General features: G+C 39.1%; 1 protein-coding gene across 1 annotated transcript in view; it reads right to left on the reverse strand.

Annotated features, from left to right (window-relative positions):
- Positions 1-26,215, reverse strand: part of lingo2 (leucine rich repeat and Ig domain containing 2) — a 260,903-nt gene that overhangs the window by 85,536 nt on the left and 149,152 nt on the right. The window contains exon 4 of the mRNA XM_042493947.1: positions 18,702-18,788. The gene's annotated coding sequence lies outside the window, so the exon portion shown is untranslated. The remainder of the gene's footprint in view (positions 1-18,701; positions 18,789-26,215) is intronic.

The following is a 26,215-nucleotide window of genomic DNA, read 5'->3' on the forward strand; positions in this document are numbered from 1 at the left end:
CTTTGATTGGTTTTGATCGGTTTACATCTCTTCTTCTTTAAAAAAAAAAAACACAAAGAGACGTTATCAAGAGGAAGTCTTTCTAAGCTGTAATGTAGAATTACTTAACTACTTAAAGTGAAGGTTTTTAACTGCCTATCAAAGGCTCTGAACATCAAATAAGGGCGAAACTACATGCAAATTCACAGATTTGAAGCAAGTCGGAGGCCCCTGGCCTGTGGAGATATCATATTGAGTTCATAATATGTTAAGTTTCCTAATGGTTCAGCTTTAATGCCCTTGAGATGCTACATCTGCCAGCAGAAAGGCAGATAAACAACAAAACCCACTGATGTGGACAAGATGTTTCATGACAGGCACTTATTTGCTCACAGTGATGTGTCATGAGTGCTTCCTCGGAGTTTAAACTTACTCATGCTTGCTAATTACATGTAATCTCCATGCTTAATCAGATCATTTATCACTTGCAATGAAGTAGGTGGGTGAGAGAAGGAAAAAAAAGTTGTATTGTTGAAAAGGGAATATCATACTGAGCGGTGCAAAGCAAACAAGATAATGATAGTTAAACTATGTGGGGGGAAAAACACTCCTTGCTATAGTTAAAGTCAAACAAGGGTAAACCTGCTGCTTTATAAACACAATTTAGCCACTGAGTCACCTTAAAATTTTGCCAATGCCAACACGTTTGCATGTTTGACCCAAGCACAGTTTGAGCAACCCCAGTACCCCAGCAGAGAAACAGGGAAGTCTTGGCAGCCTTTGAACATGAAAAAAAGGAGAGCTCCGCACACAATGGCTCAGGCACCGGCCCAGGCCTGCAGTTCCTCCCCTGAGGTGCTCAGAACTTTTAATCTAATTAAAACAAGACTGGGAAAGACAACTTGAAAGATAAGGGTGCCATAGAGAGTCAGCTGCCTGGCACCACCACTATTCATCCCTCTCAGTAGCGACTAAAGCTAGTTATTAAGACCTTGAGGGCGACAAGGGTGCAGCCAGGAACGCTTCAGCAAGTGACAGTATTAAACAGAAGCTTGTTTTGACAGCCGCAGTCTTGACAAGACTGACAACACAATCGAAACAGTGGGACTGACAAAAACAGGCAGGGACGATTCATCTCTTTGGGTTTTACTTTTTCATGATGGAGTGGAGTGGACAACAGAAACATAAACAACCGAAACTGCAAAGACAAAACAGAAGGCACCTGTCTTCTTTATATATTCCTGGGGCATGTTGGAAAATAACAACTATTGGACGAAATGGAACGGCAGTAAAAAGATCTCTTTTGTAACCAGCAGATTTTTCTTTGACCTAAACATTGTCTAGGATTCACAGTGGTACTGTTACATTAATAAGAAGTACATTTATCTTGGTCTGTTAATTAGGATTCTGTGCGTATAGTGGGTTGTATCAAGGGCTTTTCTTTATTCTGGCCACACGATTCAAATAATATCACTCTATTAAATATGCCTTAGTGGCACTTATCAGGACTTTAGATAAAGGTTAGAAGGCCCCTGCAACATCGACCGCCATGTTAAGAATGCCATTATCAGATAAGCAAACATATTTGTTGATATATGGCTATGTGTATTTGAGCTGACATCAGTAGATTATGGTGAACGGCGTGACATCTTGGCTAGAGACCACTGATTGAGATTTAATAAACAAAAAACCCTGGGTCATTAGCAAGACTTCAGCTACATTACCAGTGAATATCAGATGTTTCAACCTCATGTTAACCACAGCATTGTTAAAAAGTAAAGAAGCTTTAAGTGTTGCCAACAGCTGATAAAGGCATTTTCAATCCAGTGGTAGGTGTTGCAGGAGCCTTTAAACATATATTAAAGATACCCCTTACGAACACCTATCTAATGACCTAATGACATTCTGAAAGGATGATTTTGGTTTAATCTGCATCTGCTTGAATACATTTAGTGGTGGTGAATGGCCTAGACTGGATGGGAAAAGTAAAAGGAGGTATCAACTGTATGGTCTCCCATTCCCTCCTGAAACTTTATCTGTAAAAAAAACACTGGCGTCATCAGTTTCTGTTGTGGATCAGAAAATCTCTTTATTTGAGTTATTTATGCCTGATGAGTCAACTGGGTCCAAAATGAATGTTATGATGGACTGTTTTATATGCTGGATATAAAAAATGTGTTTCCGCTGGTATAAAGATTCATGTGGAGGTCTGACGTTGTTAAAACTCCCATGATTCCCACCCTAACAGCGCCTGCATGACTAAACAGGAGAGAACAAAAAGTACTGTATGAAGCAATACATGTGGTCGGTGTTATATGCTGCTCAGACATTAAGAGTCAATCACTGTGTGTAAACTTTAAACTAAAATCAGAAGGTAATGCTCTGTAATTAGTTATGGGCTGTCAAGCGCTGTGTATCTGGTCTATACCACAGCTTAAAGGTTAGGTTGCATCTTACTGACACGTGGCACATAGGTACGACTGTGGATAACTGTCTTAATTAAGTCAGCAATGCTTGGATGAACGCGTTAAAGATGGACCACAAGAAACAGAGTGTATGGTTTCCCTAAAGTTTGTTGCTGCTGATCATTTAATTGGCAGTCACAGTTTCCTAGAGTTGTGCTATATTTTGAAGTTAAACATAAAAACAAATTGATGGTTTCTTTTAATCTGCGCCACAGACTTTCAAATTAATTTAATTTCCCTGGATCACATGTAAAAAAAACAAACCCTCCACAACATTGATACATTTTATTTAAAAAATACCAGCATTCTTTCAAAAAAAGAGATGATTTGGGTATTTTCCTAAGGGATGACACACTACGGATCAGAAGCAGTACTTACAATGTTCAGCAATAGTTGGCAATACAAATTATGTAGACAAAGACTTAGCATTCGTTTTATTCCTCCACACTCCGAGATAGTTCCAAGCTGTGAAAGTGGCTTTCATGTATTGCTTGCCAGGAGGGCCATGCACAGCAGGTAATAATTCCTTTACAGTATGTGGTAATAATTAGTAATCTTCATTGTGCAGCTGGAGGGATGTTGGCTGTCCCATCAAGAAAAAAAGACTGCTCTCTGACACATCTCATTATGGTACTCCTACATGTTTGTGAAAACAATGGTGACAACAGCTAACATACTGCAGCATACAAACACAGTATGGATGAATATAAATAAGCTCTACACTCACTTTCTGAAATGTCTATAATGTGACGTGCATTACTATTTAATACAATGCTTTTTTTTTTTACTGCAGTCAAGCACTCACTATGTATTCCTCAATTTGACTGAAATGAGTATGTATAAAAGCAATTAGGAGTTTATCTCAAATGCATTCATCCAAGCATTGCAAACTTAATTAAGAAGGCTACCCACAGTTGTGCATATATGCCACATGCCAGTAAGATGGCATAAATTTCACCTTTTCGCTGCGGCTCATACCAGAAACACAGCACTAATCATCCAGTAAATACTGATTGCATTACCCTCTCATGTTCAAAGTCCATGCATAGTGATTAACTCTTAATCTCCCCCTCACCAAAATTTAACAGCATGTACACGGAGCAATCCTCAAAGCAGTGACTGGGGGAGTTGATTTGCCCTTTGACACCTCTCCTGCCGTTTTCAGGCCTCAGTTTCTTAATTATGATGATGGCACTGGTGATGATGTTCATTTGTTTGGAAATAAGATAATAAGCACAAACATCATTATAAGTTACACTGCTTTTTATTCGAGCCACCATTAGCCATAACATCCCAACTGTACTCAATTACTGTGCTGTTTGTAAGTTACATAGTGACCTTATCCAAACTGACAAATGACCAATTTCTTCACACCCCTCTGCATCCCAGCATGCTTTGCTTTCTTTTATTTACTGCCTAGTTTTTAAATGCCACATTTGTTCCTGTTTATTCCCAAAGAGGCTTCTTTTGTTACATTTTTCTTCTTCATGAAGGCTACTGGCTTAAGAGTATTTTTTATATGGATTTCATTACCCTTCACTGACAAATATCTTAATAAAAGTGTCTGTCTATCTATATATAAACAAAATACTCCTTTCAGAATAAGAGAAAATACGTCTTTTTCTGTGATTTGGGTGAACGGCCTTGTTGAAAATAAATGGAAAGTGATTCATAAACACAATATCTATGAATTCAGCAGGCGAACTAAATATAGTTTAGGCTGAGTGCACTATATGATTTTTATGGTAGAGTAAACTATAATCACCTGTACCAACAAACTCATAATGGCCTCACCCTGGCAGCGTTCCTAGTCCATCTCCTTGGGGTAATGACCCCTCAGAGCCACTGAACTAGCTGTGTATGCTTATGCTACACTGCTTGGAGTTTAACTGTCCTTCCGGCCCACAGGAGAGGTCAGGTTCACCTTCACTCAGGCGTTAAAATGAAGTCCACTCCCTCACCGAGCCCCATCACTCAAGACCATTCCGACTCCCAATTGAACACATAAAATGTAGTATTATGAGCTTCCTGCATCGTATATTCCCCAGTAAATGGCTGAGGACTACGTCCATCTAAAAAGGAAGAGGATTCATGATGTAAAATAAGGTGGAAGAACAGAGAGGTTCCTCCTCCTGTTTAAAATATGCTACATTAAAATGTACAAATATTGCCTTATTTACTCCGTCGAGGCGCGGTGCAGTATTTATAAGCAGCTGCGCACCTCAGTGCCTGCAGAGATCAGAGTGTTTGTAGGCTCATTCCACCACAATGTATTCATCAATTCTGTCTTTGTTGTAGTTCAAGGATCAATCTCTTTGCATAGCCTTCCCAGGTTATACATACAAATGGATATGCATTTCATCAGAGGGATCAGAGCGCAGGGCCAGCTGGAGTGCAGTGCCCCTGGAGCAGTTGAGGGGGGTTCAGTCACTTGCTCAAGGGTAGGTGGTGGATGGTGGCATCATAGTTGCAATGTTTTCCAGTTACAAACTTACAAATGTACTATTACCCTTCGGTTACCAGTTGGCCTGTCTTGTCCTGTATGTATCCCTGCCTAGAGAAAGTAGAAGCCTATTTGTAGGTCTCACAACTGTTTATAAACCATATGCTGGTATTTGTGAAACAGATTTCGTTCTAACTATAATTTGAAATTCATGCTCAAAACACTGCTAATGCAACATATTGACTGTAGAAAATACATGAGATATCTGTTGTACTACCCACAAGTCTGCATTAGAGCTGAAATCATTATTTGTGACACAGTTTGTTCCTGAACTCTTTACCTTCGTCAACCGTTACTGGTTACTTTAAGGATATCAACTGAATTCCTAAATGTCAGTGGCCAAGAGTGCATCTGAGAGAGAAATGCCCAGTTTAGACAGGTGGCGGACGTGCTGTGAAGTCCCCTAAAGACAGCCGTCGAGCTACGTTGCCGGCCTTGGTTTTTGGCGGAATCACTGGACTCAACTTTAGGCAGGAGAGGGAAGTGCCCCAAAGCTGGGAAACTGTCCGTTGAGCTTTGCGACTGCTCTGTCAGTCAGTCGCTTAGCTGGCCTCCCAGTGAGCTAAAACTATCGCTTTAGTACCGTTCTGCCATTATATTTTTGGCCTCTGGTCTATTTTTTCCCATATTATTTCAGTGATAGCCTACTATCACTGCTAGACGAGCAGACACACACAAGCAGACAGACAGAGAAAGAAGATTAGCTCTATGTGTGATTAGAAAAGAGCTGAGGAGCAGAACTGTTTTGGTCTACTACTGCATTCCTGCAGCTTGTTCAAGAATTACATGTTTGTTATTACCTAAAATTAAAGTACCAAAAAGGGTACAGTTGGGTAAAAAATAGTCAATCTATGAAATATTCACTGGCTACAATTTTGATTGATCTAATTATTATATATAAGCACAAATGCCAAATGTTAATAGTTCCAGTTTCTTGTATTTGAGCATTTGCTGCTCTGCCCTCCTTCCTAAACTGAACATTTTTTAATTATCATAGGTTGCAGCCCTACATTAAATGTCATATAATTTTTGAGTCTGAAATTTTAACAAGTAAAAAGGAAGACAGCTTGAATGAAACATTAAACAACTATCAGGGCGACAGGTTGACAGGCTGAGACAGCTATTAAGAAAATGTGATACAAAAGCTTCACAGTAATAATATGGCTTATATAAGTACGGCGCGGTGCAGCTAAAGGAATTACGCTCTGATCATCTTGTGAAGAACATGTAAGGTGATGATATTCTGCTGGTAATATGGTGAAAATTAAGCACTTCTCATGATTACTCTTACTTAAGTCTCTTTTGAGGAATGCTCCTGTTAGAAAACAGGAACCTGCTACATCCTCATCTAAGATGTTTGGTTTCCAGTTCAACCACAGTTCTGTTGAATACTGAGTGGCTCCAGTGAAGCAGAGGCCCTTAAGTGCCTTCTCTCACCTTGTGTGTGTGTGTGTGTGTGTGTGTGTGTGTATTTCTTGGACAGGGGCCATAGGACATGTGAGACTGAAGGTTGACGGTCCAGTGCTCCTGCCCAGGAAACTGCCTCCCTCTCAATCACCTTATTCAAAGTGCTGTAAGCTTGTTAGGTGCAGTATTGCTGCTCTCAGTCTAATTTCCTGCATGACATAGGCTTGTTTGTTTCATTGCGGTTGCTCCATTGGCCATTTACCTATCAGCATTTCCAGCCAGTCACAGTGTATTCACCGGCACAGGGGTTCTTTACATAAGAGTTACAGCTCCAATCTCTTCTGCTGGTGAAACCCAAACATGTCTATTCTTATAAATATATCCTATTCAAAAATAACAGGCCCATATTTTCTGAGGTGCTGCTGCAAATGTAAATTCTGAGCATTTTAGATGCTGACCAAGCTGGGCCACTTCAGTCGGCATTACTGCTTCTCCATCTTAACTCGCGCTCTGCTGTGATGCTTGTGTTTGATTGGAGGTGCTCCAACAACTGCAAAACACGGATTAATTGTTGTGACATACATATAATCTTTTTTTATTCTGCCCAAATAATCTGGTAGATTTTGCCACACAGACTAGCTAACTCATTGATGAAAGCTATTTGACTAACTACTGTCACCATGTTCTTGTTCGAATGTTTTCAAGACGTTTGGTAACATTTTATTCGGGTAGTCTGCACACAGATTATATATTATAAATGTATAGATTTTATTTTACATTTCAACTGCATATTAGTCGATTGCTTTATTCTGTAGTTCCTTAATAGATGGTCTACAGAGCATATGTAACAATTCATGAGCATACCTACATATTCTCAAGATCTTCTTTTTTTTTTAAGCATACTTATATTTGGCCGTCATAGTGTGTAATCCTAGTAAATTTGACTTTAAGTTTAAACAGAATGCCTTCAGGTATCACACACATAGATGTAATGTTTTTAAGATAATTTAACCAAAATAAACACTGATCTTCTGGACCAATCAGTGTTTTCTTATGCAGGCATTGCTGGTTAGTTTAAAGGTAAGTAGTTTATGCGGAGTCCTGTGCAAAGGTAGTTTTTATGTAGTTATATGGTTACCAGAGTGAGTTTGGTTAATAAAAAAATTGTGAGTGCAAGTATAAAGCAATAAGACAGTATGAGGGTCAGTGGCAGGTGTATAATTTTGTAACATCAGAAATTTGGTCTTTAACACAAAAGAACCTTTTTAAATTAAAAATTAAAAGTTAAGCAAAAGAAATCAAAGAAAATGTTCCAACAATCAATAAGTCAGTGGGTTTTTGGGACTGATTTTCAGTTAGATGCCTGAAATAAGCTCTGGCATTAACACAAGAGTATGAGATTTTCACAGTATATTCTATGGAATAAAATATGCCCATCTGTAAATGTTGAAGCTTTTATGTATCTCAAAACAGAGAGGTGTGATCAAGTGGTCAAATGAGACTAGAAAATGTCAAAATCACACTGAACACCCTTAACTTTATATTAAAGTCATGCAACCATAGTGTAGTTCATTTATAGCCCAACGCAGGCTTTTTACTCCTGGCCATTGCATTTACGCTTCAGAAAACATTGTTGTTCATTTGTGGAGATTATCTTACTGAACAAAAAAAAAAGTCAGTATCATAAACTTTTGCTTGCCACAAAGCGAACATGTTTTTGCTCTACAATAATGCTAAATCCAATGGAAAAATCCCATTGGCTTTTTGTCAAGGGAATCAGGATGACACTTTTGGGTTGCCCTAAAAGCACTCCAGATTCCCCTATCATCAAACAGCCAGCACTCCATTTATATGCTTTTTAAACTAACCCCTGCTACGTAGCCAGCACCTTTGCTATTTGAAGTCGTATCGCCCTCTCTCAGTAACTGTATTTGTGCATAGCCATATCCTTTACTAATATTGATCTGTGTCCCGACTCCTTTTCAAAGGTGAGAAATCGTCCATGACATATTTATTTTTCCCTGCATTTCCCCTTCTTCAAATCTGGGCTATCCTTCCCTAACACACCTGCTGATCCAAGCCATTTTTTGAGGCGTGGATTTAGCCCCTCAGTTGGCTCTGCCTGGTGCATAATATTCAGTGGGTTAGCGCTGCATCGCTGCACATTAAAGGTTGAGATGGAGGGGACATAAAAACGGTCCTCTTGGCCATTGTCGGCAGCAGTGTCATGGGTATTATCCCATCCACCTTTTCAGCCCCGATCATCATCTGCTGCTGATATAGTTTATAGAGATTTTGAGGATGTATGTTGGGAGAAATGGAGAAAGAGAGTGTGTGGGTATATGCCACCCATGAAGATATGTTTTTGAAAGCTAATTGGTGTTGGCTTTCCTCATTTAGAATTCACTATTTGCCATCAAAACAAATGGTTTCTGATTTAAAATAGGTTATGTAGAGGGCATGTTAAATCTAAGTACTTCTGAATGATCATAAACAAAATATAATTATACTGCAGGTTAAGTGTATGCATGTGTTTGCATACTATAAATGTACATGTGCATTTCTGAGGGAAATATTTCATGTGCAGCGAATGTATAATTTAGTTGGTGATGATGGAAAAGGAGACAGGGAAGCACATAACTGTCAGACAGAATACATTAACATTGACCCTGCTACATTTCAGCTGGCTGTGCACTCATTACTCTGCTTCACATTTTATATTTCTTCTCCCTTTCTTTGTCCAAAACTCACAAACACTGCACCGACTCAAAGTTTGTATAAAGCCCGATATACACACAGATCACGGCATCCATAAATAATAGAGCTCACATAAATTAAACATCGAAGTGGAGTTTGCGATAGCCGCTCACAGTTGGCCGACTAAGATGCTTCATTCTCCCCCCTCCAAGACTTAATTAGAAGCCTTGCATTTCCTGTATGGAAAACAACAGAAAAAAAACAAACAAACACAAGGGGAGGAAAGCCACAGGGAGCGCAGCCTTTGATTTCCCACAATGCACTCTGTTATTACAGTTCGCAGTAATTGTGGGCTATGTGAGAGGACAAAGCCTTGAACAGGAACATCTAATAAACACCTGGTTTCTGCCCTCTTTTATTCACCTCTGGTATCTTCAAAGGTCAGTTCCCCCTACCCTCTCCTCACAAGCCTCGCTTTTCTTCATGCATATCAGTTTGCATTTTTTAGAGGCTGTGCAGATGCAGCACAAATTGCCTGCTAACCTCAGTCAGTGCCAACATGGAGGCCCAGTGGAGATTTAGTTGTGTGCAAACAATGTCCAAATGCATAAATAATCAGGAATAGAAAAAAAATACATGAAAATGACTGAGAGGAGGGTTTGTTCAGTGAGATGACATGAGCTGCAACTAATTATTGTATTTCTTGAGAATCTATCAGATAGATCATATTACATCAGTCAATGTACTTACATTATCATTGATTCACCCTTTGAAACCCAGGCAAATTGTCTTGATTTCTTTCAAAAATATGGAAAGGAAGCAATGAGCAACTTTAAAATAAACTACCCAGAAACTGGCAAGAACAGTAAAAAGTAGAAGAAATACCAGAAAATCAGCAAAAATAATTAATGGATTAAAAAAATAAATGAATAAATAAATACCCCCCAAAAACAGACAAATAAAGGGAAAGTACAACCAATGGACCAATATAATTATTACCGAGGTGACGTACTTGCTCTTCACCAGACAAGTTAACAATGCAGACACACACCTTTGAATACTACTACACCAGGTCACCTGACAGGTCACCTGGTACCCATTAGGCTCCAAAACAGAGAAGCTCGGATTACGACACACACAGAGGGAGCATGACTTCATTCTCTGTTCACAACGCCATAACTCTAATATATCTTCACGTAGCGTGTAGTTATTTGCTTGTATATTTATGCCCTGAATGTCATATACAGTTGCCATAGTGATTACAGTTTCCACTGGCATTCAAAGACACCACGCTCATTTTAAATAATGTAATGACTACTGTTAGAATGAAAAAAACTGTAACTTTTTGCGAGCGTTTTGATGCTGGATTCATTGGAGGTGTTGGTAATTCAACCTGTGATCTTCCTGATATGAGACTATCCATCTACCCCGGACACAGAAGTACATGTCCTTCTGCTAGCTCATTCTTAATTATGGCTGCGGTGATATTGAGACTGACATTTAAGATCCCGTCACGCCTGTGTTTTTGTGAAAGACCTGAATGAGGCCCATCTGGTCTAAGTAGGGCACTGGGGATGACAGCGCGCCAGCATGTTAATATGTTCTCTCGGAGATGAGAGCCGCTGTGTTACAGAGATGATGATGATGGCGCTCCCAGTCACGTTCACTCACTTAGCAAACCTTGTCTCCTCTTGATCATTCTTGACAGTAACAAAAGGGGTGAATATTCTCTAATCAAGGCCAAAAATTCTGATCACTGCTGGCATTTTCCTAATCAGCCCATAATAGCATTTTGAGGACGATGGCAGTGGATAATGGAAGGTTAGCCATACTAAACAATAAGAGCTGACGAGCTTCTTTCAAAAACGGCAAATCCACCCTCTGAAAGATGTGACACCTGCTCTAAAAATACTGGTGAAACAAAATCAATTGACATTATGGTACCTGGGGAACTCTTGATCACCTGAGGTAGCCTGATGAGAACTGAGAATATTCTGTAAATTAAGCTGTGTTATTTCTAAGTATGATAGGTGTCTATCTCAGGGCACCCCGGGGTTCTCCAAGGTAAATTCAAGAATTTTAAGACATTTTTATGCCGCTTAGAATAAAATTTAATGCCAACTTCACAGCGATACCGCCAAAAGTATGAAGGATGTATAGAAAATAAGGATTATATATATATTATTTTATATTATATTAAGTAGCTGCCCTCGCTGACTTGGTCATTCAGTTGTTTAGTGATGAATGAAACCAGATATAATTTGAGCATGCACACTCTATTATTGCCTCCACTTGCAAAAGTAGCCATGATCTCAGCTTCAGAAATATTGTTTTAAATAATTTTGTCATCTGAGGTATATGAGTGGTGGTCCGAAATGATCTTCAGGATTCAAAAGCACTTCTGACCTGAGAGCTGGCATGAAGAGCTTACAGGTTCACAGGCTGCATTAGGGAGATGCTAACAGCTAATGTTAGCTTGTTAGTAGCAAGATGCGAGACATTTTTGTTTTCCTTCCTGACAGCTGACAGAGCTCGGTCAAAAGCGTAAAGCAATACAGATTTGTAAACAGTATTTGTAATGAGAAATATCAGTCTTTATGTATCCATGAGTCACACAGAGTAATTTATAACCTTACAAACACAAAAATAAATGTAAAATACTTATTTAGTTATTTATATTACTCTCTCTCTAGTAGCAGTAATGTTTTTTTTCAGTATACTTAATTTCATCACTTTAAAGTATTATATGTCAAAATGTAGTAAACATTTATTCATTGTTCATTCATTACATTATTATTGTTTACAGGAGGTTTAACCTTTTTGTAGCAAGTTAAGAAAACTGCTGTCACAGCAACCTGTCCTTTGGTTTGTGTTTGATACCCAATTATTGTTATTTGGTCCTTACTCCCAATTTTTACTCGAAATTTTGCACAAAAAACTACTTGGTAAAGCTTATTATAATGCAGCTCCGCATGACAAAAATGCAGCATCATTTGGCAATTGCCAGACTTCAAATGATATGTTTGGAAGGAAGGGTTGAGAAAATAATGATGAATCAATAAACTTGGAGGAGATATGACTCTATTACCAAGAATAATGAGGCATGTGGGCAGCAGAGAAATTATAATAGACAAGATGAATGCCATGTTTTTTTTTCTCCCATGAATGTGTCTTACTAAAATTTGGACGAAAAAAAATGCACCTCATTAAGAAAGAAAAAAAAGTTGAATATCTACTCAGAGGTATTTCACGGTGATCACTATAAAATAAAACAAATTCCAAACAACACATATGCATTTCTTAGATTTCCCATATATCATCTCTCCTGCATCTTTCACTGAATTACATTTGTCCTAGAATCGAGAGGGTGTCTTTGCCTTCAAGCTTCAAGAAAGGAGATGTGTGGAAAAAATATCCATAATAAATCAGAACTAAGTGCAATGAATTGAGCATCCTTGCTGGTTTATCCCTGTCTTCTATCTGCAGCGAGCAGGCTTCCCTCTCCAAACCAGTCCTCTTACTGTGTTCTCCCTTTGAAACAGCAGCCAGGCTTTCCATTACATCTCAGTGTGCTGTCAGAGCCTACCTCTTTCAGAGAGATTATTTTTCCCTTTCATATCTCAAAGTGTGCAGCCAGATCTAATAATACCGTATCCAATTGATGTTGGGGGAAAATGTAGCACTTCATTGGAGAAAAAACAACAACAACAAAAAACATGTCCTCTATCCGCAAATGTCAGCACTGGAATCTCTAATCCCTCTAGATAAACATTCGCATTTTTGTCTCAACCATAATTAAAAGCCCTGCTACAGTTTTTTTTGTGTTTTTTTTTCCCGCAGCTTCACAGGGAATGGAGTGTGGCAGGTGAGAATTTTGAGGGGTAACCCCTGAGGCATCTTGAAATGCAACGTGCCTCATGTACTGCTCACCTCTCCTCCCAACAGAGGAGATTTGAAAGTGGTGCAGAAGTGTGGGCCGTTTCCTGCTGAGAGAGGATGTGGAAGCAGCACACCTCATTGGGATGAGGGCCAGGTGGTGTGTTTACTTTTGATCTCTACTTTCTCGGAGAAACGGAACATTTGCCAGAAATGACAAATGCCGAAGAAAGGACTGATTTAAGAAGTTGGAACATGAGTAATGTTTAGGTCACAACAAAATGAAGCTAATGGGATGCAGCGTGCCTTGACTGATGTACTGTATTGAGTAAATTAATCACAATCCTCCACTGTTAGGGGGATGTTCACAGGAGGAATAGGTTATGTACAGTACAAACACATTTAATTCTGCACAGTAGCTGGTCATTGCAGTCTCAAACATAAACACCATCACGACCACATTTTAGAGTATAAGACTGGACTTAGAAACCCTCAAAATCAGTGGTTCTCAACATTTTTTGTTTGTTTTCCCTAGCTTGATACACATTAGGTCACAGACAGCCAGTTAATAAGATTTTACTTCAGGGACCTCTATCTGAAAACATTTTGGTTGCTAGATGAGATTCAAACTCTACAGTTGTCAACTAGGAAGTGACACCTATTATCAGATCAGATCAACATTTAGGGGGAAACACAAGAAGTGAAAGGGTGAGGGATGGGGCAAATTTAAAAAATTTAAGCACTTTAAATATTTCCTACATCCCTCCCAAAACCTATGTGTATGCCTGTGAGTCTTACTTGGGCGCTAACATGGGGCTCACATCCATTATGAATTAAATAGTGAACTATTAAATAGTAAATAGTCATAGTAAATAAATTTTGAGTCTTTTGCTTGCAAAGAAGCGAAGGAGTTCAAGTTTCTCAGGTTATTGCCTATGAGTGAGGGTAAAATGGAGCCAAGACAAATAGACCTTTCTGGAACCACTGCGGATGCTGCACCAGACCACTGTGGTGAAGAGGGAGCTGAGCCGGAAGGCAAAGCTTTCGATTTACCGGTCCATCTTTGCCCCAAACCTCATCTATGGTCCTGAGCTTTGGGTACTGACCGAAAGAAGGAGATTGGGGTTACAAGCAGCCGAACAGAGTTTCCTCTGGAGGTTGGCTGGGCTTGGTCTTAGAGATAGGGTGAGGAGCTCAGTCATCCAGAGGGAGCTTGCTGCTCATTTGCTTCAAAACAGGCTAGTTCAGGTAGTTCGGGCATCTAAGAGGCACCCAGGAGGCAAACCTGGATACAGTATACAGATACAGATACAGCGGGGCCACATTCATTCCTTTGAGAGCAGCTCAGTAGGGCACAAAGCAAAAAGCTCTATTTCAACAATATGGAAGTACCCCGATCTTCTGCATCACAGGGCACCATAGAGCATGTGCACTGTGCCCGAGTGGGTTACTTCTGCCGGTAGAACGGTTGACTTGCAGTTGCGTGTCCTGCTTGCTTGAATGGCGATCAAATGATTTGATAGTGCGGTTCTTTTAAACTTGTTATCTATGTTATCTAACTGTACGGATTACATCTTGATGGTGAAATTAATCATTTTACAAAGGTTTTGATGGTCACAAAAATGTATGCACTGATATACAGATGTCTTTTTCCCAATGTAAGTCAATGGTAAAAGCCTTTCTGGGCCCCATAACATCACGTGACGGTGTAATCCCACTTTTGGCCACTACGTTGAATTTACTTCAAAGCCTGGCGCTCTTCCGGAGGCTTGGTCTTTCTGGGCATGTCCAGCTGGTAGGAGACCAAAAGGTAGACCGCGAACATGCTCTGCCCCCGTGAGTCGGCCCCTGATATGCAGAATGGACCGATAAATGGCATGAACTATTTTCCATTTTTCCTTGGGGTCCCCTTGGAAGTCCTCCCAACGACCCCCGGTTGAGAACATCTAAATTACGATCATTCTAGAAACATGACAGATTTTTGTTCTCCTCATATTGAGTGCAGACTACTCTCTTAAATTAGCTACCCCCAACTACTTCAGACCTTTAATAGCCATTAACTGCTCGTTACCAAACTTAATTTTACTCTAGACTTTTCCCACCGCTCAGTGAAGTGCACTTTGTTAAGATATTACCAATGTTGCCTTTAGGGCAGTTTAAATGTGAAACCCTTCTCTATTATAAGTTCTTAGAGTAAAAGTGGAATTTCTGCGAATTCTGTAATTTCTAGCATCATGACCAGCATGATGTTTTGTTGGTTTGTTGCAAAAAATACTGTAATATACTGTAATTCAGTAAGAGTACTATAAATGTGTGAAAATCATGAAAAAAAAAGAAAATTTTTAATATGTAATTACAACTTCTCACTTTAGCTGGTGGTATCGACTGCCATGAAAACTCAGCCCCCATGATGCAACCTGCTGCAACTTCCACAAAGGGGCTGATAACTTAACTACACCCCGCCATCCCCTTTCTTTTTAATTGATTAGAGATGCTACAGTTTACAAGGCAATTGAATTTAACAAGACTTTAGTACAAACAGCAGCTGGATGATCAGCCTGTGCATCCAGACGTATGTGAAGTCGAGAACAGACACATCAAACTTCGTCTCAATAAAGCCCTCGCTGAAGGAACACGACATCTTGATTTAGATGCAAAACACAATCCTATGCTCGGCTGGCTCCTCCCATGAGGGGCCAGGAGATTAAGATTTAATGGTGATACTGAGGGAACGACACTATCTGTCTGCTGCCTCCCGTCTCTTCCGTCTCTTCACACAACATCACTTCTGTTACTTTCCTATTTCTTTCTCTCCTCTGAACACAGATGCAGACGCACTTGCCGACACAGTCATGCGTACAGTCAAGTTTGGGCACAAAAACACCCACACAAGTATGTGTGGGCTCCCGACAGATGCCTGCACACACATACACACACTTACAAATTTGGATACTCACACATGCAATCTAAAATCTGACAAAAGCTTGGCTACCAGCACATGAAGTCAACTGGAATTTGACTTGTAAATCAAAACTCTTGTCAAGATGATCTTTTCTGTTGCATGAACACTGGAATTGGCTTAAGAAATGATGGATCGGCACTACACATGCCTCGCATAACAAACATGCCTGAAGGGCATGCGATGTTCTGTGCTGTTTAACAGTGTAATGCACAGTACGGACGTCATCAAGACAGTTGTAATTAGATTACTTGTGACAAAACTGGCAACCACTGCCATTTCTTTTGTTTGGAGAACTTTTCAGATTTTCAACCAGTACTGTGTCATCGCAGAGTGATGAATGGTGTTTGGCTATCTCCTTGTACCATGAGTGCCCAATGCCCACATTCAGTGGATACTGCATAACTAAATCACTGCATTTCAACAACTGTTTTAGTTTGTCTCTGTCTGGCAGTAACCAGCCCTACTTTGGTGTTTGCTGGCTCATGTGAGCTATATTGTTCTGTAGTTCTGCAGCATAACACTTTTATAATATTAAGTTGCAACCACCTTTTAAGAATTCATGTTCTCATGTTATCAGGCTTTAAAATGTATCTGTAATGGCTTCCTGTCTTCAACCACTCTTCCTTATCGCTTGATATTTAAAGAGGCATTAAGAACTGAAATTAATGTGGGATCAGCTTTCACTCGGATTCAGAGGGTCAGGTTATTTCATGGCGAGAGCAGGTGATCTCATGTTTTATACACTTGTATCAAACTTCTAATTTACCACAGTGCACTGACAGATAATATAGGAGATGTTTGTCGGCTTAGAATACCCAAATGGATCTCTGACATGACATATACACGATTACAAACATGATCTTAAAATGCTGATAACAGAGTAAAAAAATGTTGTGACTACAGGACAAATGCCAAACTCAATTTTGTTTTACATGTGAGTAAGTATTTAACAAACAGAACAACTTCCTTTTGGGGACAGGAAAAATATTGATTCACTTTAGTATCGCAATTATTTATTTGGTTTTACAGATTTTTATATGTTTTATTTTAAGGCCCGAATAGACATAATTCAACTGTGAAAGTAGAAAGATGTCGCGGCTTCTATCCTGGTAATCTGTGAGTAAAGTGATCCATTTCATGCCAAACTAAATCCAAGCAAGAAAGCAGTAAATGGCACATGGTCCAAGAACATGGATGTTCAGCTGCTGTAGCAACTCAAATCCAGCCAACCAGGCATAAACTCCCTCTGGTTCAGCAAACTTTCTGTTGCTGCCTTTACACAGATTACTCCCAGAACGATATGAACCCCGGTGCTAGGATCTGCACTGACAAAATCAAGATGCTACAGAAGGTCCACCTCCCACTCTCCTCCCAGCAAGTAATCTCCTAGCGGCAGGGAGTGAGAAAGAGGAACCGCAGGGTGCATGTCTCATTTGTGCACCGACAAAGAGAGAGAGAGCTAGAGCAGAGTGAGAGGCTGAGCGAATCAATACGCTACGTGCAGCTCTACAATGCAATAAGATTTTATCTGTTTTAAATACTGAAAAGAAAAAAGTAAATATTGATATTGTGACGGCTGCCACAAATTCATCAGTGTATGGGAGACACTGCACAAGCTTGATGAGCAAGGATAGCTAAATGTAGCAGTTACTCACATACTTTCCTTTTATTCTGTTGTACTTAAACATTTTAGTGGGTAAAAGTTAATTTGATTGTACCTTTCATAGAGCAAGGTCACAAATTCTTCACAGTGATAACCTTTTTCAAAATTAAATCTTAAAAACCAGTTATTAGTTTATTTACCACTTTTTCTCTGCAGTATACTATAATGCTGTTGAAATAAAAGTCAGAAAGACTAACTGACAACTGATGTGCATACCAATTGTTACATCAAATCGCAGTACATCTCCAAATGGCACCAAAGTATCATGACAGTATCGAATCTGGAGACAAGCATATCAGCCTAGCCCTTCTTCCTATTGTACTCCGAAGGCAACACATAAAGAGAATCCCACCATACTTGCTGCATTTTGCAATCCATAATCTTAAATTATACATAGGTTCTTTTTGGAAGCTGCGAAGAGTTTGTGAACTAATTGTAAATTTAGAGGATGCTCCTGGTGAGACAGACAGTCCAAGGTGAAACTTGGGACCCTTTTCCTTAGATGGCACACAAATAGCAGTTTTGACCTGCTTGTCTTGGCTGCATTGATGGGAAGTCAAGGCATTATTCAGCAATGATTTGTGTGTCAGCGGTCAGAGAGGCTGCAACAGGGGACACTGACTCAACACTGCAACTCGGTGACACGGAGAACATAAAGCCAATGAAGCTGGATACTTGAACAGGTTCAGTGTCACAAAGCTAGGGCTGTAAATCAGGATAAAATTGAGTCCAACAAAGGCCTTTGCAATAAATTCCACTGGTTTATGAAGTAATTGCACAATTATATGTTCAAAAAGGGTCCTTGATTGGAGGGGTCTGGCCAATAAAGTAATATATACACTTGTCTAGCTGACTGCAATGACCAAAAATGAAGAAAGAAAGCGAGTTGCAGGACTAAAAAAAGGCAGAAACGGTTGGGTGAGAACAACACAGTGAAGTTCAAGACGGTTACAGGAAGTGAGTAACATAATCATGTCACTCTGACCAAACAGAGACCACAGGCAGGGCTTTTTCACACTCATGCTATTTGTCCATTCGTCTCAACCATAAAGACACCAGGACTGACGCAAAAGTAATGAAATCGTCCAAAATGAACACACAAGTCTCTGGAACAAAACAGCTAAGAGACTGTAAATATCTGCTGCTTACCACTTTGAGAAGCAATCATCCCCTCAGCCATGGCCTATTCTTCTCTCTCTTCTTTTGCTGTGGTCCTCCCTGTTTATGGTCTTTTGTCTAGAAGCAGAGGAGAGGGAAGAGGCAGAAATAAAAAGAAAAATTACGGGTAAGCTTAAAAGCCACAATGAAAATCAATACATAAAGATCACAATTTCAAACAACTTGACAACACAATGCTTGGTAATTAGAAGGATATAGAAGAGACAAGAAATCGATAGTGGAAACAGCGACAGCACATCAACACAAGCTTCACTCTTTTCAAACCACATGAAGTAAATCACATGATATATATCTAATCTATTTTAACCTGAGCAAGGCTTACAGTGTCAGTATTGTGCTGAGTCCATGGTTAGATTTTTTTTCTTTAATATTTTTTCAGCAGAAGTTCCTGATCTTTTTCGTGTCTCTAGCAAATAGTGTGAACCATGCAATGCACACTGGCCCTTGCCTGTAACTCTCTACTATAATGAGTCCCCTTATCCAGACTGCAGGAGGAAACACAGAGGACGGTGATTATGCAAAAGGCGTGCCTGAGTTGGTAATGCGACGATGAGGGAGAGAGAGATAGAGAGAGAGAAAGAGGAGACAGTTATCTCCTCCAAGTCCAAAGGCAGAGAGATTAAAAAAAAGTTTGACTCAGGACACTCTTGTTACAATCATTCTTGACACCCTGTGCTATTAGTACGCCATTAGGAGTTCAAGGACAATAGCTGTCCTGTTTTTTGATCATTTATCCGTTGGATCCCCTCGTTAAGCCTGAACCCAGCTCCTCACAGTGGCCACAGAATATTGATGGGCTGTAAAAAGGGTGATTTTGCTGAATTTATAATAATCCCCCTTTTGTCTGCCCTTGATAGTACAGATGAGCGAAATGCATTTGACATTCCAGATAGAAAAAAATGAATTAATTGATGTTTATGTAGTTCTCCCAATGACGGTAATATGGCAATATCAGACACAAATAGTACACACTAAAAGGTACTCATCTTGACAGTGATTTTTAGCCACACTTGTGTTGCCAGATAGAAATTGTGTACCACCTGACCTTTAATGCTGCACCACCAGCAGGTCAAAGTGAATTATCTAAACAACAGCAACATGGATGCCCCGAAGATGAACCCTGACTTTGGCTTCTCCTGACTTTTTCTTTAGCGCCACAACTATTGCATGGACTGCCATGAAATTTGGTACAGATATTTATGCTCATCACAGGATAAATAACATGATCCCCTGACTCTTCACCTGGTCACAAAAGGCTTTTTTGGACCAAACAGTGTTGGGGACTCCCCAAGAGGAACTGTCGGCTGGGAAGCTCTAGTGAGAGCAACACAGTCAGATCTACTAATAGGAAATTAAAATAAAACAAAAAATAAAAAAATAAAATAAAAAACAAAACAAAACAAAACAAAACTGAAAATGCCTATTAATTTGTTTTGACTTAGCACCACCATCAGGTGACATTGCTGACATTTGTATGTAGAGCTCAGCTTTAGCACAGCTGTGTCTAGCACTGCTGTAGACTCAAGCTTGTTTCATTATGGCGACCTTCACTGTCACCTTGCACTGTGTGAGCTCCCTTTTGTCTGATAGGAATGGACTGTTTCCAGTGTGTGCCGGTATGTCTCTGGTGCTATCACAACAAAAGCCTGAGTATTTATTGTGCTGTGAAAATAAAGTTGACCGTGGGTCATGTTGAAATACAGTATATGATTGCATATAATCTTATTAAATAACCTTTCATTTACAATCTGTCACACTCTGGCCTCAGACACACTGTCACCGATTCCCGCCTGACACAAGCTCGGCCTTGAATTGTAAGGATGCATTAGCGCGCCATTTGCCACCTGGAATCAAGATGTGCACCAATCAAGACAATGGTGTCTCTCCTTAATTATGCGACCATAAAATGTCTTAATATGCAAGAGCACCTGGATGCTGTTTTAGACATCAGAGCTTCATCAGCATTTGCTCTTAACTACCACAGCCCAAACCCAGATAATTGGTGCTTTATTCTGTAGTATGGTGAGGGACAGATTGGGAAATGGTATGGGTTTTTTTTCTCTTCCCATTTCACTGATCAGCTGAAAGAGATAAGAGATAAAAGGTTTTCATCGTTTCATCGGCAGCAGGCCTCATTCATGGAGAGCAAAAAGAAATCGCTGCTGAGCACAAAAGAAAAGTACAGTCCGACACAATGTGATGTTTACCACATTCAGTGCAATTTTAATGTTTAATGCTAAGCAGAACATGAGAAAAATTAAACGATATGCCAAAATAAGTCAGCCTCCTGATCCAAATGTCTTTGCTTTCAACTAATGATACACAGCTAATAAAGCAGAACCAATTACTTTGCACAGCTGGGCTTTTTTTATATGTTCGATAGTGAGTATTTGATTGCTTGTAAATACACGCCTGATTTATACTTCTTTACAGTGTAAAACTCAGTGGGCCCAATGACAAGAAAGCAATTAATCACATTATTATGCCAATTAAGAAGTTGGTCTGCTCCAATGAAGGTAGAAAAAAAGCGAGGGGACTGAAGATGTGAGAGTAAGGCCCTCCAGGAAGTTAATGTGAGCCATTAAATTACATCCATCACTCCCACTCGTCCACACAGACAAGGTTTCACATGTCACCACTAATGTGTTGTTTAGTTTTAAATCCTCTTGTTACATAACCATTTTTTTCCTAACATGCTGTCTGTGTTAGAGGACATAAATATGTATATAACTGTCATAATACTAATGATAACAGTGGATGCTGTTAAGATACATTTTTTTTGTAAACTCAACAATCAGCTTACAATAAAGAAGAGGTGAAGAGATGTGAGGTTAAAGATTGAGTATATAATATTTTACACTACATTACGCTATGATTAAAAAGCTTCAGTGTGACAGCAGGGTGGCATACCTGCAGGGTCATCTGCAAAAAGTTGTGTAATGGGAATTCTTTTTAAAAATGTATTTAAATTCAGAGGTACATCATGGGTGAAAGTGAATTAAATGCTAGAGGGGGGAATTAAGAAAAAAAAAAAAAATTTTGCTGGGGAATTCAGAAATAGAACTTATTGTGCTGTATTTATCTAAATTAGCTATTATTATCAAGCCTAATCAGCCACCAGGATTTTTAAAATTGTGACAGCCTGACTTTTCCTTGACTGGACCAGACTTAAACTGGGACGACATTCTTTTTTTTGCACAGCAACTCTGGATAAGTGTGCAGCAGCAGAGCTGTTGACTTATTCTCCAAAACAGCCTACAGTTAATTTTGATTTGAATTCATGTCAACTGTTGCAATTGTGCAGTAAAATAGCAAATATAAAGTACTTTAGAGTGGGTGACTGTGTAGCCTGTTTGTTTAATCACAGGTCAGGACTTTTATTAATGATTTAGGGCAGATTCGGATATGGTCTTGGATATAAATGCAGGTAATGGGTCAGTTCCATTTCTGATCTTTTTGGGTGTGGGCTGGTGCAGGTTTGCAAGATTTGACCCATGCAGGACTCTGATGTGTATTTAAAGTCTTACATTTAATGATTTCAGGGTTCAAATGACAAAATCCCCTTCCTCTAATGCTTGACTCTAGCTTTTTGCACTTAAAATGATTCGGGTTGTTTTGAAAGCCCAAAATGTTTCCATTAATAGTCATGTTTCTAATTGTTGCTCTTATGAGCATGCTTGGAGGTAGAGAAAATGTGAGAGAGAATGAGAATATTTTATCAAAAAATAGCTTTTTTAAAATTAGTTCTGTGTTCTTATGGTGTTTTGTTACTGTTACAGTATGTTGTAAACGAAATGCAAGCTGAACAGAGCTGCTGCTAGCTAATGGAGGAAATTATACTTTTTGCATCGACCTTTCAAGCCAACAGGGCGTGAGAAAGAAGGGGAAATTTTGGAGTCTTGCTTTAAGCTAACTAGGAGCTAAATATCTTTGCTAACATAAAATCAATGAGCCCACTATACAGTCAAGGTGATTGGGAAATCTTTGCATCCATTTTGGGGAGCCTAAATGTTGTCTTGCAAAATCAATAACTAATCAACAATGTCTACTAATAGCCACTATCTACTACCCTTATTGACTGAAGGTAGCCTTGCTGTTTCAAAAACCACTGACAGGAGTTACTGTAACCTCCTCTCTTCCATTTTCTTTTGTTTCCTCTCTTGGCTAACAGTTAAAAGATATATTATTTTAGGTATAAGGTAGATTTATTTGCCTTTATTATTTTTTAAATGTAGTTTAAGAAAAAAAGAAATTAAAATTAAAATTCTTTTAGCGTCAACTGATATATTCCATAAATTCATGATTTTTACTACTACTGTTAAATGCTTAGAGTTAACCAAAAAGTCAAACTGCAAAATGTACATTAACTTGGGAGTTGACCTTAGACTACAATGTCAACTTCCCATAATATCCCACCTTTACCTTCAATATGAAATCATGGTCCATCTTTATCTGTGTAATAATGGACACAAAGGATATATTTTGGGAATTTATAGCCTTTCTGTCATCATCATTCATTGCGCAATGATTATTTTTTTTTTATTCCTTTTCTCCTATACTTATACTTAAGAGTGAAAGAAAACCAAAGGCAATAACATCACATTGTTTCACCATAACAACCTCAAACAGCAACTAGACCTGCCTACATTCGTTTTTCCAATTATCTATTGACTGAGATGTATGTATTTTGTGACCTTATACATGTTATTTTAACTAACATGTACTGGACAGCTCAAAAACTCTGATGCAGCTTTCAAGTCCTATCAAGATGTTGTGCAAAAACAAACTGCCCTCTGGGTAAACCTCCTCACATCAATCTTTGATGGGTAGTTTCAAGGATTTGTGGGATTTTTATGGGCCTGTTATCTACCACCTGGCATCACAAATTGTTGCAATGTGTCAACACAAGTATTGCTACTCAAGGTCTTTGAAATCTGAGATATGAGTTAAATTTGCACTAAAGCAAACAACTCTTTTATAAAAGATTATGAATGTGGGCATTCAATAGAGTGAAATAAAGCAGAGACACTTTCAGGCTAAAGCGATATCTGATGACTGGCAGCCATAAAAATAAACAAGTATATAGGCAATGTAAAAAAAACCCAATAAACAAACAAAGAAAAAAAAAACAGTATGAAATGGACTTTCATAACTCAAATGTCAAGTTAATTGCTCAATTACATTTATTTTAAGGCATGCTTTTCATGGTGTGTATTCTTGTGTTGAAAGGACTATTTTCAGCACTTTGTGGATGAAACCATTAAAGTCTCTAAATGTGTGCAACAGAGCAGCACTACCAGCAAAGCAAAGCAACAAAAGGCTCTCCAGTGAAGTAAAAACCAAATGTGTAACACAATCAATACAGTTTTGATAGCAAAAACTGGTGAAATAAGTCCCAGGTCTGGATATTTGACATCAGCACACATGGATGGCTTTCTTCGACAAAGTTCCACTTAAATGAACAGGTCCAGAACAACAGCCTGTAAGAACTTTTGGGCACACTCAATGAGATGCCGTGATTATAAAATAGAACGATTACATATAGAAAGCATTTTTTTATGGATGATGAATATGGATTTCAATAATTGCAGAATTCCAATCCTTGCCAATATCTTTATTTTTCATACAAAAATATAGAGACCCAAGCCTGACTGCGAATGCCCCGGTGAAATGAATAAATCATACTCATGTTATATAATGGTGCGCAAGCTAATGAGCCTTTCAGCAACTATAGACAAGATGTCACTGTGTACGTGTTTTAACCAGGCGGCTAAAAAAAATTAAGCCAATGTGGAAGTGCCACAAACTGCAGTACATCGACTGGCCACTTGAAACTGGCTCAAAACAGAGTAAATGTTAAAATACATATATGCTACTTCCACATAATCAATCAATCAATCAATCAAATATCTGCACCTTTTCATTTCAACATAATTCTGAAAAAGATGCTTCAAGTAGTTTAAATATATAGATATATATATATATATATATATATATGTAAGGCCAAAAGTTGCGTTGCTACCAGGCGCTACAGTGCATGGATCAGATCAACCCCTCGCACCCCTACAGCTCCAAAGAGACATAAAAAGACTACAAAGTGATGCAAATGGACTGCAAAGACACAAAATAACTACATGAAAAGGCAAAACAACCACAAAGAGATACAAAATCACCTCAAAGAAAAACACACACACACAAAGATACATAATGACAACAATGAAATGTAACCTATGTGTGTCCCTCCTGTGTAGGAGAGGGGTTGGGGCCTTTGGCATATTACCCAGGGGCCACTTGTCTCATAATCTGCTCATGTCAGTAAATCACAGAGGATCTGAACACACTTATGTAGGTGTTCATCGACATTCTTAGGTTTTATTTTCCTCAACAGAATTCCAATTTGCTGTAACAACAACGCTGCATGTGTGTGCACTTGTACATATTGTGTGCGTGTGCATCTGCCTGATCGTGACGTAAATATCCACACACATAGATTGTATTTGTGTCTGTGCGCTTTCATTTTGACAGTGAGCTCCTTAAGGGCCTTTGCATCAAGTGGAACCATTTTGACTGGCCTTGGCTCCAGGGGCCTCAGCGTGACTCCTGAGAGGAAGAGAAAGAGCAGAGTAGCCGCGTTTGCGGTGAAGGAAACTACACCACCACATGCTCCCTATCCGTTCCTCTTAGCCGGCTCAGTGGCCCATACCTCGCCTTAATGAGATGCGGCAACACACACAGACACATGTAGCACGTCTACTCTAATTATACTAGAAAGCTTCGCCGTCTCCTCCTGCACCCCCTGGTGGCATCATGCAATTCACTCCAAAGGGTTGTTTTTGAAAGTGTATTTAAAAAAAAAAAAAATACCACAAAGGCTGTCATGCACAATGGCTGTTATAGCAGAAAAGAAGCTAACAGCACTAGAGTTCACAGAGAAACAGTGGGTAAAGAACAGCGTTTTGTACTATAGGATAGCAATTTCCATATACTTAAATACCTGCTGCTTAACATTAACATACTTCGACAGACAAGTACACTTAGTGTCTCTCTTTATCTGCATCTTTCATGGCATTTTGACCATCTGTCTGATACTTTCGCTGTGGGAGTCTAGATTAAATTCCAGCATCATAAACTTTACAAGGGAGTGAGGAGTTGTAACGAGTAATGTTTAAAAGCTACAGTTTATTGCTCAGACATTAGATATAACAAATATCCATGCGCCCATTGCCCCCAAGGCTTGAAATTACTGCAACAGTCTTGCTATATGCAGCTAATGAACATAATGTATTTAACTAATATCCTTTTATTGCTGGCCATTGTCTGTGTTGATTTATGTAAAACGTCTACCTATAACACAGACACCTTCTCGAAACAATAAAGATGTAAATGGAATAGTATTGAAATATTTAGGCCTCTGGATTCTTTCTTGTGGTTTTTCCTTCACTTTGCGTTTAAAGTATGTAGCCATGTAGGTTTTGGAGGCTGGA

The sequence above is a fragment of the Plectropomus leopardus genome, chromosome 9 (genome assembly GCF_008729295.1).
Source record: "Plectropomus leopardus isolate mb chromosome 9, YSFRI_Pleo_2.0, whole genome shotgun sequence".
In the NCBI taxonomy this organism is placed as follows: Eukaryota; Metazoa; Chordata; class Actinopteri; order Perciformes; family Serranidae; genus Plectropomus; species Plectropomus leopardus.